A 12,124-nucleotide genomic window follows, 5' to 3' on the forward strand; every position below is an offset into this window, starting at 1 on the left:
TGTTTACTTGGGGGATGCTAGTGGGAGAGATTTGTCCTGACTGCCAGGAGGCCAGGACACAGGAAAACTTCAGCTACAGTATATATTGTATATACTTACTGTACTTATTGTATATAGTTTTTCTTATGTTAGTTATAACCTTCTTTTATTATTTTAGACAAAAATGGGGAAAGGTGGTGATGTATTGTGTACCCTAAAAAACTTGCCTGAGGATCAGAAAACAGAGCCAGCCAACTAGATTAGACATAGAGGTCAGGCAGTGGTGGCACACACCTTGATCCCATTCCTTTGCTTGGGAGGCACACATACCTTTAATCCCAGGAAGTAATATGGCAGGGCAGAGAAAGGTATGTAAGACATGAGGAAACAGGAACTCACTCTCCTTAGGCTGAGGATTTTGTAGAGGTAAGAACTAGTGGCTGGCTGCTCTGCTTCTCTAATCTTTCAGCTTTCACCCTGATATCTGGCTCTGGGTTTTCTGTTAATAAGACCATCTAAGATTCTAATAACACTAAGGCTGGACATTTATAATTAAGAATAAGCCTCCATGTGTAATTTATTTGGGAGCTGGGTGGCAGGCCCCTCAAAAGAGTAAAAACAACCAGCAACAAAAACCTAATATTGCCGGGCGGTGGTGGCGCACGCCTTTAATCCCAGCACTCGGGAGGCAGAGCCAGGTGGATCTCTGTGAGTTCGAGGCCAGCCTGGTCTACCAAGTGAGTTCCAGGAAAGGCGCAAAGCTACACAGAGAAACCCTGTCTCGAAAAACCAAAAAAAAAAAAAAAAAAAAAACCTAATATTATTTTTCTGCTAAAAGGAAACTAGCAATACAATGACCCTTAATGGCATACTGTTATATCCATAGAGCAGTGCCTGACTCAGCCCTCATCAGAGAATCTTGTTCTTGCAATAGATGGGAATTAACATGAAGATTCACAACTGGACAGTGAGAAGATGGTGAGAGACCTTGGAACACTCAGTCCTAAATAGTTTGTCTTCATCAAAGCCCTCCTCTCAAGGCTCAGACATGTATGTGGAAAGATTGTGGGAGCCAAAGGGGATAGATGAATCCAGGGAAGAAGTGATGGGCAAATGAGCTCACAGAGATGGTAGCAGCACACGTGAAGACCGCAGTGCCAATCAGATGAGGCCCCAGCGCTGAGAAGGGAAAGTGGACATGGGTCCCACATCCCTAACTAAAAAAACTATCTGCAGCTGATGCCTGATGGAAAAAGGGAAAACTGTTTTCGCCAGTGGAGTCTCACTGGGTATATTAACCACAGATCAGGGAAGGCCCTATGCGCAGGAGTAGCTGGCCAACACCAAACAAATTCCGTGGCATTTTCATAGACTTTTTGTCTCTATCTTCTTTGTCGAGGCATATTTTTCTCACTGGTCTTTTGCGTGTTTCTTGTGGGGGTATTTTTGTAAGTATGTTTCTTTTTTGTTACTGTTTTTACTGTTTTTGTTTTGGGTTTTGGTTTTGGTTTTTGGTTTTTCAAGACAGGGTTTCTCTGTGTAGCTTTGAGCCTTTCCTGGATCTCTCTCTGTAGACCAGGCTAGCCTCGAACTCACAAATATCCTCCTGCCTCTGCCTCCCAAGTGCTGGGATTAAAGGCGTGCGCCACCACTGCCCATCTTGACTGTTTTTTAAAAGCAGAGAAAAAGAAGATAAAGTTGGGTGTGTAGGGAGGTGGGGAGGATCTGGGAGGAATTTGGGGAGGGAAAACATGATCAAAATATGCTGTATGAAAAAAATGTTTTCCCTTAAGGAGAAAGCTGCTTGTAAAATGGAATTTCTCAGAAGGGTGGTACATTCTGAAAAACCACTGTTTCACACAGTCTGCAAAACCCCGGGACAGGATGCAGTCTGATCTCATGAGGTGTGTTGCACAGCAGCTAATAGATGGAAAACAATCTATATCTGTCTCTTCTGTTGCCACAATAAAAAAACATGGGCAACCACACTCCTGCCTGTGCTCTCAGGAGGACAGGTTCTGACGTTAGGTAGCTCTCTAAGGCTCTGAAGAGGAGCTCAGAGGAAGGGTGCCTGTAGTAGTTTTCCAGTTGACTTGGAGGGGTCGGGGATGAGTGGGGGGATGGTCAAGCTGAGGATCTAGGACTCTTGGAATTTCAGTTTCTCAATGCTCTGAGTCAGCCTCTCCAGTTGGGCTCACTCCCAGCAGGGAGGACTGAGGTAGAGGTCCAAGTTACCCTTAAGTTACTGCCTCTGAGATCCAAGCAGGGTCCTCCTGCTTCTTTCCAGAAGAACCAGGGCTTGTCAAAGTAAGGGAGCCTGTGCCTGGTGGCAGGACAGCTCCAGGGTTCCTGGAGGATTCCCAGGCCCTCTTTGATCCTGGCCACTCCTGTCTCGTTGGCCAGAGCCTTTGCTCAGCCTGTGTCCCTCTATCCCATCCCTGTACTGGCTCTTCAGGGACAGGCTCTGTCTTAGTCGGGATTTCTGTTGCTGTGAAGAGATACCATGATCACAGCAACTCCTATTAAGGAGAACATTTAATTCGGGCTAGCTTACATTTTCAGAGATTTGGTCCATTATCATCACGGTGGGACATGGTGATGTGCAGGCAGACATGGTGCTGGAGATGAATCTGAGATTCCTACATCTTGACTTGCAGGCAACAGAGAGTGGTCTGTGTCACCGGGCGTGGTTTGAACATATATGAGACCTCAAAGCCTACCTCCACAAAGACACACTTCCTCTAACAAGATCACATCTCCAGCAAAGCCACACTTCCTAAATAGTGCCACTCCCTTTAGGGGCCATTTTCTTTTAAACCACCACATTCTACTCCCTGGCCCTCAAGGCTTGCATTATATCATAATGTAAAAATGCATTCAGTCCAACTTCAAAAGTCCCCATTGTAGTTGGAATTTTCTTTGAGCCACCAACCAGCTCCTAAATAAAGATACAGAGACTTATTGTTAATTATGAATGCTAGGCTTTAGCTTAGGCTTGTCCCACTAGCTCTTTTAACTTAATTTAACCTGTTTCTATTGATCTACATTTTGCCTTGGGGCTTTCTACTTTTCTTTCATTCTGTATGTCCTACTTTTCTGCTTCCTCCATGTCTGTCTGTCTGGCCCCTGGTGTCTCCCAGTCATCTCCTTTTCTTTCTTCCCTGAGCCTAAATTCCTCTTCCTACTTAGTCACCCTGCCCAGAAGTTCTGACCATATCTCCTCCCTTTCTGTTGGCCATTCAGCTTTTTATTAGACCAATCAGGTGCCTTAGGTAGGCAAGGTAAAACAGCAATACATCTTTACATAATTAAACAAATGCAACACATCTTTGCATAGTTAAACAAATATTCCACATCACCCCATAGTCTATCACAGTCTAAATAATGTTTAAAAATCCAAAGTTCAAAGCCTCTTCTGAGATTCATGCAATCTATTAACTGTAATCCACTATAAAATCAAAATCAAAACACAGATCACATACTTAGAACATATAATGGCACAGGATATACATTACTGCTCCAAAACATAGGGAAGGGAGCATAGTGAGGAAATACTGGACCAAAGCAAGACCGAAAAACAACTGGCAAACTCCAAACTCTGCGTCTCCATGCCTGATATCAAAACACTCTTCAGATCAACTCCTTTCAGCTAGCAGCTCTCCTAGGCAGGTATCTCACGGCTCTGGCATCTCCAAAATCTTGGGTTCTCCAAGGCAATCCAGATTTCACCTTCACAGCTTCACATAATGGCCTTTCTGGACCTCCATTCAGGGACACCCCTGACACATGTCTGGCCTCAGTGGCTTTTCTTAGTGGCTCCTTGACTCTAAAGCCAGAACCATGTGGCCAAAGCTGCCAAGTTCTGCTGCTTGCTGGGGCTGGAACATGGCCTCCTTCTTCAGTAACTTCTTCACCAGCTTTCTGGTTTTCAGTGGTTATTTTCACTGCCTAACCTCGGCTATCCTTGAACTTGCTTTGTAGACCAGGCTGGCCTCAAATTCATGATCCTCCTGCCTCTGACTCTTTCAGTAAATCCTACTAGTGTGTGCCACTGCACCAGGCTCTAAGCTTTTCTTTAATTCTTTTTCACAAGTTGGAAATTTAGAGGGTTGAGATCTTGCCCTAAAATCACCACTCCCTTTATTCCATTTCTTAATCTGTTCTATCTCCTTGAACACAGAATTTAACTCCTTCCACTTCCTGGTGTGATTTTTTTTCCTCAAATATTTTTCCTTGCTCATCTTTCTTCTTTTCATTATGTATCTTCATTAGAGTTAATGCTAGTAACCACACAACAGAGTCAATACTAGGCTATTTTGAGATTTCCTCCAGCAGTGGAATTAATCCAAATCTCTTCACTTTAGCATCAGGCAGACTCTTCAGACAAAGGCTAAAAACAGCACATTTGTAAATGAACAGTTCCCTCCCACCTGCCAGTTCCCAAATAAACACTCATAGGTTTAATATTACTTATAAATGCTTGGCCAGTAGCTCAGGCTTATTACTAACTAGCTCTTACACTTAAATTTAACCTATAATTCTTATCTATGTTAAGGCACATGGCTTGGTACCTTTTCTCAGTTCTGCCTTGTCATCTTGCTTCCTCTGTATCTGGCTGGCAACTCCTAATTCCGTTCTTCCTCTTCCCAGCATTCTTAGTTTGGTTGTCCCGCCTATACTTCCTGCCTGGCTACTGGCCAATCAGCATTTTATTAAGCCAATTCAAGTGACAAATCTCTGCAGTGTACAAGAGGATTATAATAAGCCATGAAAAGTGGAAAATAAACAGAGTCTGAATATTGTATGTTATTGTATTGTCTTAAAATTTTTGACAGCTAATGTACAAATGATAACTGCTGAGAGACATTTGATTATGAAAGCTAATAGATTAAATGAACCTATATATTTTAAAAATATCTTGACTTCAAAATTTAAGTCAAAAGATACGTTACTTTGGAAAAGAGGATCTGCTTTTATTTCCACAGGAAATGAGAGGTTCTGGATTCATTCTGGGTTAAGAAAAATCAGGTTTGATTGAGGAAGAACCCCTGGAAAATCTCCGATGGGAATGGATGGCCCCAATGATCCAGCATTTCAGAGTGCATCTATTGCAGTTTCCTCTGAGTTCTGCATCCAGAACAGCTTCAAGGTTGCTGGCTGAGATGAGCCAGCCTCACAGAATATTCCAGTTAGGACTTGACCATAATCCTAAATTTTCTCAGGGTCCCCCAAAGATTGTCAGTACCACCAATCAACAGGAAGTAAATCTAAAGAAGTTGCTTGCCTGTACACCCTGTTTACACAGGTAATATTATAGCCTTTTCAGGTCTCTGATGAGGTTGAAGACTAGATAGTTGTAGTTATAGTTTTCCTTGTTTCCAGACTCAGAAAAGGGTTGAAAGACATCAAAAGATAGTTTTGGGTTGTTAATGCAAATTAGGATGGAAGGTGAATTAGGCACAACCCTTTGGACTCACCAAGATAGGATAGATAATGGAATATTTTCCCTGAATTTGTCAAATGTTAATGGACTAGACATTGTTGATGTAATTAGTTCCTGTATATGTAGTATATAGTTATTGTACTTATTGTATATAGTTTTTCTATATTAGTTATTACCTTCTCTTCTTATTTTAGACACAAAGGGGGAAATGTTATATTTTGTTTATGTTCTGACAAATAAAGCTTGCCTGAAGATCAGAGGGTGGAGCTAGCCACTAGTTAACCATAGAGGTCTGGAGATCTGTACAGACAGGAGACTGGCCTCAACTGCTTTTCTAATCCACAGTCCCAAGGTCTATATTCCTTCAGACAAAAGCATGGTCAGGCCTATCACAGATTTCCTACGCCAACTTCTGTCTTAGTTAGGGCTTCTATTGCTGTGAAGAGACACTGTGACCATGGCAACTCTTATAAAGGAAAAAACAGTTAATTGGGGTGGCTTACATGTTCAGATGTTTAGTCCATTATCATCATGGTGTGACATGGTGGCACGCAGGCAGACATGATGCTGGAGCTGAGAGTCCTACATCATGATAGGCAGGCAACAGGAAGTGGTCTGTCTCACTGGGCATGGCTTGAGCATATATGAGACCTCAAAGCCTGCCTCCACAATGACACACTTCCTCTAACAAGGCCATACCTACTCCAACAAAGCCACACCTCCTAATGGTGCCAGTCCCTTTGGGGGGGTCATTTTCTTTCAGACCCCCACAGGCTCCCTCCAAGTCACTGCACAGAAGAGAAGGCAGGCACCTGCAGCCGGAGGACAGAGCCCTTGAGCAATACTCCAAGTATCGCTGGATACAGCCTCTGGCCCTAGGGAGGAGTTCCTGCCGAAGAGCTCAGGAATATGAAAAAACTGTACGCTTGTAGCCTATACGCATATTTCTGAGTGTGTTAGGACTGATGGCCACTTGGATCCTTTGCCCTGCTTTCTCCCAGGCAAGGGAAAGGCAATTTAAACAAACCCACGACTATGAACACCCCATAATCAAAAGTCATAAGTCCCAGATCCCCCTCCTATCTCAGAGATCTCAGAGGTCTCACGTCTCAAGACACCTAGACACCCAAAATGCGGTAAATCCCAATACGTACTCTCTGCCTTGTGTATAGCCCTTGTCTATAAAAAGGAGCTTGTAGCCCTTCCTCAGGGCTACAGAATCTAATAATTCTCTGTAGTCCTAACTAGTTAGAAGCCTCCCCCATCCCTGTGGTGTTTTTGCATGACGATGCTTCTGGTTTATAGACTTTGGTGGTCTGTTCCCTGTTATTTTCGCAATTCCAGGACCCAACATTTTGGTGGCCCATCCGGGGATCTGCGCAATTCTGGGAAGGCACCCCAGTCTCTGGCAACTTTATTCTACTGGGTTTGGCTGACTGGTAAGTTTTTCCCTGGTTTCTGTATCTGGTGTCCAAAGGGAAGATTCGAAAGAGTAGGCGGATGTGCCAAAGACCTCTGAGCCTGAGGGGACACTTCGACCCCTCTTCTGGCAGTTGGATTGCCCTTCCGGACTTGTTTGGGAGCCCTATGACCCTGCACCCAGGGCTCTTCCTTCTGTATGCCTTGTCAATTCTGTCTAATTGTGTTGTCTATTGTCAGTCTCTTTGTGGTAATTGTCAGTAAATTAATGTCTGCCCTGAGCCAAGCTTCCGCTAAGCCTCAGGCCCCTTTTGGATCTTGCTCTCTCTCCTTTCCAGGATTTCAGGAACAAGGAAATGGTTTTTTTGCCAGCCTTCTCTGCCTCTCCCTGCCTCAGGCATCCCCAGCTCTCCACTGCAGCCCAGTTGGCTCCACTCTGTGTCAGCAGGGTGTGCTGTGCTGGCCGCCTAGACGATCCTCCCCAGCAGGTACCTCACTCAGTCCCTGGCCAGAGAGGCCAAGCACCTAGCGGGTGGCCGCTGTCATCTACCTCTTGCGGATGAAAGTATTTTTAGATCTCACAAAATGAAACATGCTCCCATGCGTAGCAGGAAACCTGAGGGTCGAGCTGTGACCAGCAGGAGTGGTTTTATCAGGAAAGCACAAACAGCCTGCCACCCCTTCCCCTGCCTAAAATTTCAGCGGGAGAAAGTAAGAAAAGTTTTGTCTGGTCTGAATGCATGAATGTGACCACTAACATTTGCTTCTAAATGTAAAAGTCAACTATGTTCAATGAGTCCTGGCTGAAGCTCCTACTGAGTCTGATATAATAGAGATTTTTTTTTTAATGTTTTATGCTGTTTAAAAAAAAAACTGGCTTAAAAAATAGGATCTAAACAATGCTTGTGTGATAAAATATTAAAAGCTGCGCCTCTGTGCTTGTATATGCAAAAATATGCCTGCCTCTGGCAGCTAAACTTTGTAATTTAAGAGTCGCTCAGGTGATTTTTTTTTTAATTAATTCATTTTTTTATTTTTTGAGACAGGATTTCTCTGTGTAACAGTCCTAGCTGTCCTGGAACTCGCTTTGTAGATCAGGCTGGCCTTGAACTCACAGAGATCTGCATGCCTCTGCCTCCCGAGTGCTGGGATTAAAGGCATGTGCCACCACCTCCTGGCGGTGATGGTGGGTTTTTGGGGTTTTTTTTGGGGTTTTTTGGGGGTTTTTTTTGGTTTGTTTGTTTGGTTGTTTGTTTTTTTTTTGTTGTTGTTGTTTTTTCGAGACAGGGTTTCTCTGTGTAGCTTTGCGCCTTTCCTGGAACTTGCTTTGTAGACCAGGCTGGCCTTGAACTCATGAAGAGATCATGAGAAATAGGCAGAGCAGGCTGTGTGTGGGGTCAAAGAGGTGATCAAGTCCCTTGAGAAAAACCAAAAGACTGTGAATAAATCCCAGATATAGTGCTTTGGATTGTTTACACTTTTGGAGCTTGGTTTTGCCTTATATAGATCATGGTTGTACCACGTTTTCTCCTTCTTTAAGTAAAAACAAACTAAAACTAGATATTTTAAAGAAATAACTTCAACATATAAATTTATAAGGCTATGGAACATTTTGAAATTTATATTTTATTAAGAATTTACAAATACCTTACAGACTTGCTAAGATAGCTAATTGTTCAGTTGCTTAAGCTATTATGCAATAAGGTCAAAAATTAATAAAAGATGGTAACCTAAGCCATCTGACAACTTGGAACCACTGGCTTAAAAAATGTCTCTCCTTAATTAAGGTTTATTCATGCAAACAAACGTTGACTTAAAATATATATATATATGTCTAACCCCCTTGTTTTTGCTAGCTTTTTAAAGCTATATCTATTTTGATAAACTGAGTCATAAAGGAAACTGATATGTTCCATAATAATACACTATATAAAGATAAAAAATAATAATAATATCTTAAGATATATCAGCTCTTATCTCAGGACTTGTAGATTGCTCATTGGGTATGGCTTAAAAACTATGTAATCTGTAACAAAATTTGGCTTTAAACTTATAACAAAAGGCTTATAATTAAAATTCTATACATGGGGATATATATATATATTTATTAACTCCTGTTTAATATATATATTATGTATATGCACATAAATGATTTAGATTTAACTCTATCTCTCTATACACACACATACACACACACATATAAATGTAAGCTGGATTTAATTCTGCATATATATGCTTATAACTACTTAGATCCAACTATTGTTTAAAAAAACACACATGTTTTAAATAGCAACCAAATGGGTCTCCTCCATCTTGGCTGATGACCTTATCAGGATGTAGGTGGCCGCATGGTTGACAACCATCTTTACAAAAATTAAAAAATACATATCATATGACACTTTTTAGTCCTAATGAATTTTCTGTTCATTGTATCTCCTTTCAAACCAAGGAAGCAATGAGTCTCAAATATTCTGAATTGATATAGACTCTTATATGATAATAAGAATATAAGGTTATATTTGTTACAACATACTATATATATGATTCAACTCTGGTTTAAAATATACTGTATATGATGTTAAAATTTTAAGGTTATAAGGATCTATTCAGACTAACAAAAACTGACTTAGAGATTTACACCTAAGTATTTATGTCTTTGCCAAGTGTTCAACACCAAGCTTCTAGAGAATCTAGATAAATGATAACACATGTTTGATAAATAAGATATTTTTATATTATAAATTATAATTAAACTTAAGGTCCCCTGAGAGGGTCCTTTTCTCCAGGTTGGAAACTTGGGCAGGGGCCCCCATGGCTTATCAAGGACAATGCTGGACTCTGGGCTCCCTTAGTCCCTGCTCACTAGCCTCCCCACCAACTCACAGACCCCCTTTTCTCCTGTTCCCATTTGGCCGTGGGGATCTTTGTCCTGTCACTTTTCCTTGCTTTCTCAAGAGATTCTGTTTTCACCCATGGAACACATATTTTGGTTTCTTTACTACTAACCTATTGTAAACAAATAAGGGTAGTTAAAAATTATACAAGTCAGTGGCCAGCCACCTTAGACAGGAATGAAATGTAAAGTCCTAGCCTTATAAAAGCTGCTAACTATTGTAAACTATGTCCGCCATCCTATAAATGATCAAATTCTTTAATTATAGTCATGCATACTAAGTACAAATATAATTAATTACAGGAATAAGCCTTACTTAGCCCGCTGTACCTGTTTCCAAAGTTAAGCTTAAAACAAATAACTTAAAACAAACAAAATGCATTTATTCAGATATACTTAATAGGTAGATAGTCCTCAAATGCTTCAGAGATCTGCAGAATATAGCATTTAAAATATTTAATGAAAAAACTTTTTATGATAAAGAGACATGCCAGCTCCTGGCAACAGCACCCTTATCTCCTCCAAAGAAGATAGATGGGTACTAAGAACCTCCACCTGGAGCTTGCTTTGCCAAGACCCTGTCCAGACTGTGGACAAACAGGACACTGGGGAATCGATTGCCCCACTTTACCTAGACAAAGTGGGCTGGTCCCCTCAAGTTCCTACTTCACAGAAAAACCTGTCGAATCCTCTGGGCCTGGCAGCCAGCTGCTGCCCTGAGACCTCTGCCCCCAATGACCACAGAGAAACCTAGGGTAGCTGTCTAGGTAGCCAACAAGTCTCTTTTTAACAGATTTGAAAGCTACTTGGTCTACACTTCTGTTTACTCAGATAAAATGTATCTTTCACGGAACTCTGATGACATTTGATGGCTGGACTAAATATAGCTTTGTCAGTTTAACAATAGCAACCAAGGCTCCAACTGCCTTCTTAGTTCCCCTTCTGTGTAAAATTCAGGGCACAGGCCTCACTTTCCTAGAGCTACTACTAGGTCTAGACACAGTTTGCCTCATTACTGGACTCAAAAATAAAATAAACTCACAAAATAGATTTCAATGTAACTTTTACTATTCCTTTATTAAAAGGAACTTGATTAACAATGGCTGCTCTCAATAATCAACCACCTGTGTCTCCTGGTAAATAATAACCTGGTAGAGCATTGACTACTTACTGTTAGATTTCTTTTGGTTGTCTTCTAAATATAAACTTAAGATGCTTCTTATTGAGCTAAAGACATTTCAGTCTAATCTATACCTGGCTCTCTGGACAAAAAAGAAAAAAAATGTTCATGCTTTTTAACCTCTGTAAGTTTTACTAGGACTCCAGCTGTTTTGGAGATACCTGTTACTTGTAGATGTAACCAACCGTCTTATTAAATAAGAAACACAGAACCAATGTAAAAGAGAAAGCCGAGAGGTCAGAGCTCAGAGCTAAAATCTTACCCTTCCTCCTGCGGTGCTCCTACTTCTCCAAAAGAGATCTACTTCCTATGTGTTTGTCTTTAATATAGTCTTTCTGTTCTGCCTTCTCATTGATTGTAAACCCAAACACGTGACTGTCTCGTCACTGCCTGTAAGTACAGCCTTCCAGGTCTTAAAGGCGTATGTCTCCAATGCTGGCTGTATCCCTGAACACACAGAGATCTACCTAGCTCTTCTACCAAGTGCTGGGATTAAAGGTGTGTGCCACCACTGCCACACTCTTGCTATGGCTCTAATAGCTCTGACCCCCGGGCAACTTTATTTATTAACATGTAATTAAAATTACATTTCAGTACAAATAAAATACCACCATAGTTACTTGTTTTTTCTACAATGTGGATTTCAATGCAAAATGGTAATAATAATGTATATAAAACTCCTGTGTTTTTATAAACTAAAAATGCATATACACTTCAAAAAATCAAGGAAGTCCTTAGATTTGTATCCACTTCTCACAGGTCAAAAGGATTCCAGGTAAGTACGGCCTAAATTTTCCTCCTACCTGTTTATTCCTGTGGATGATATTTCTCTCTCTCCTTTTCTTGGGATTCCTCCCCTTCCCCAATTGATAGGATTATGGGCCTGAAAGTTCCAATTGTAATATTTTATTTTATATTCCTAAATTTTAATTTCTGTCCCTAGTCTATATTTATTTCAGCAGATTTCTACTTGGCTGACAGACACATCCAGGCATCAGCTGACTTCAACCTGTGAGCCTTGGACTTGCTGAAAGCTGATATGAACCAATCCAGCCGATGTAAATGCTCTTGTCCCCTGCTGGGTCAACAAACCAGATGCTTCTGATAAATGCCCCATTGCCTAAATTCCCTCCTTACCTTGACTAGTCTTTCAGCCTTCTTGGACCCTGACCATCTCTGACCCATTTCAGCTTGAAGCAGCCATAAAAGA

The sequence above is a fragment of the Peromyscus maniculatus genome, chromosome 20 (genome assembly GCF_049852395.1).
Source record: "Peromyscus maniculatus bairdii isolate BWxNUB_F1_BW_parent chromosome 20, HU_Pman_BW_mat_3.1, whole genome shotgun sequence".
Taxonomy (NCBI): domain Eukaryota; kingdom Metazoa; phylum Chordata; class Mammalia; order Rodentia; family Cricetidae; genus Peromyscus; species Peromyscus maniculatus.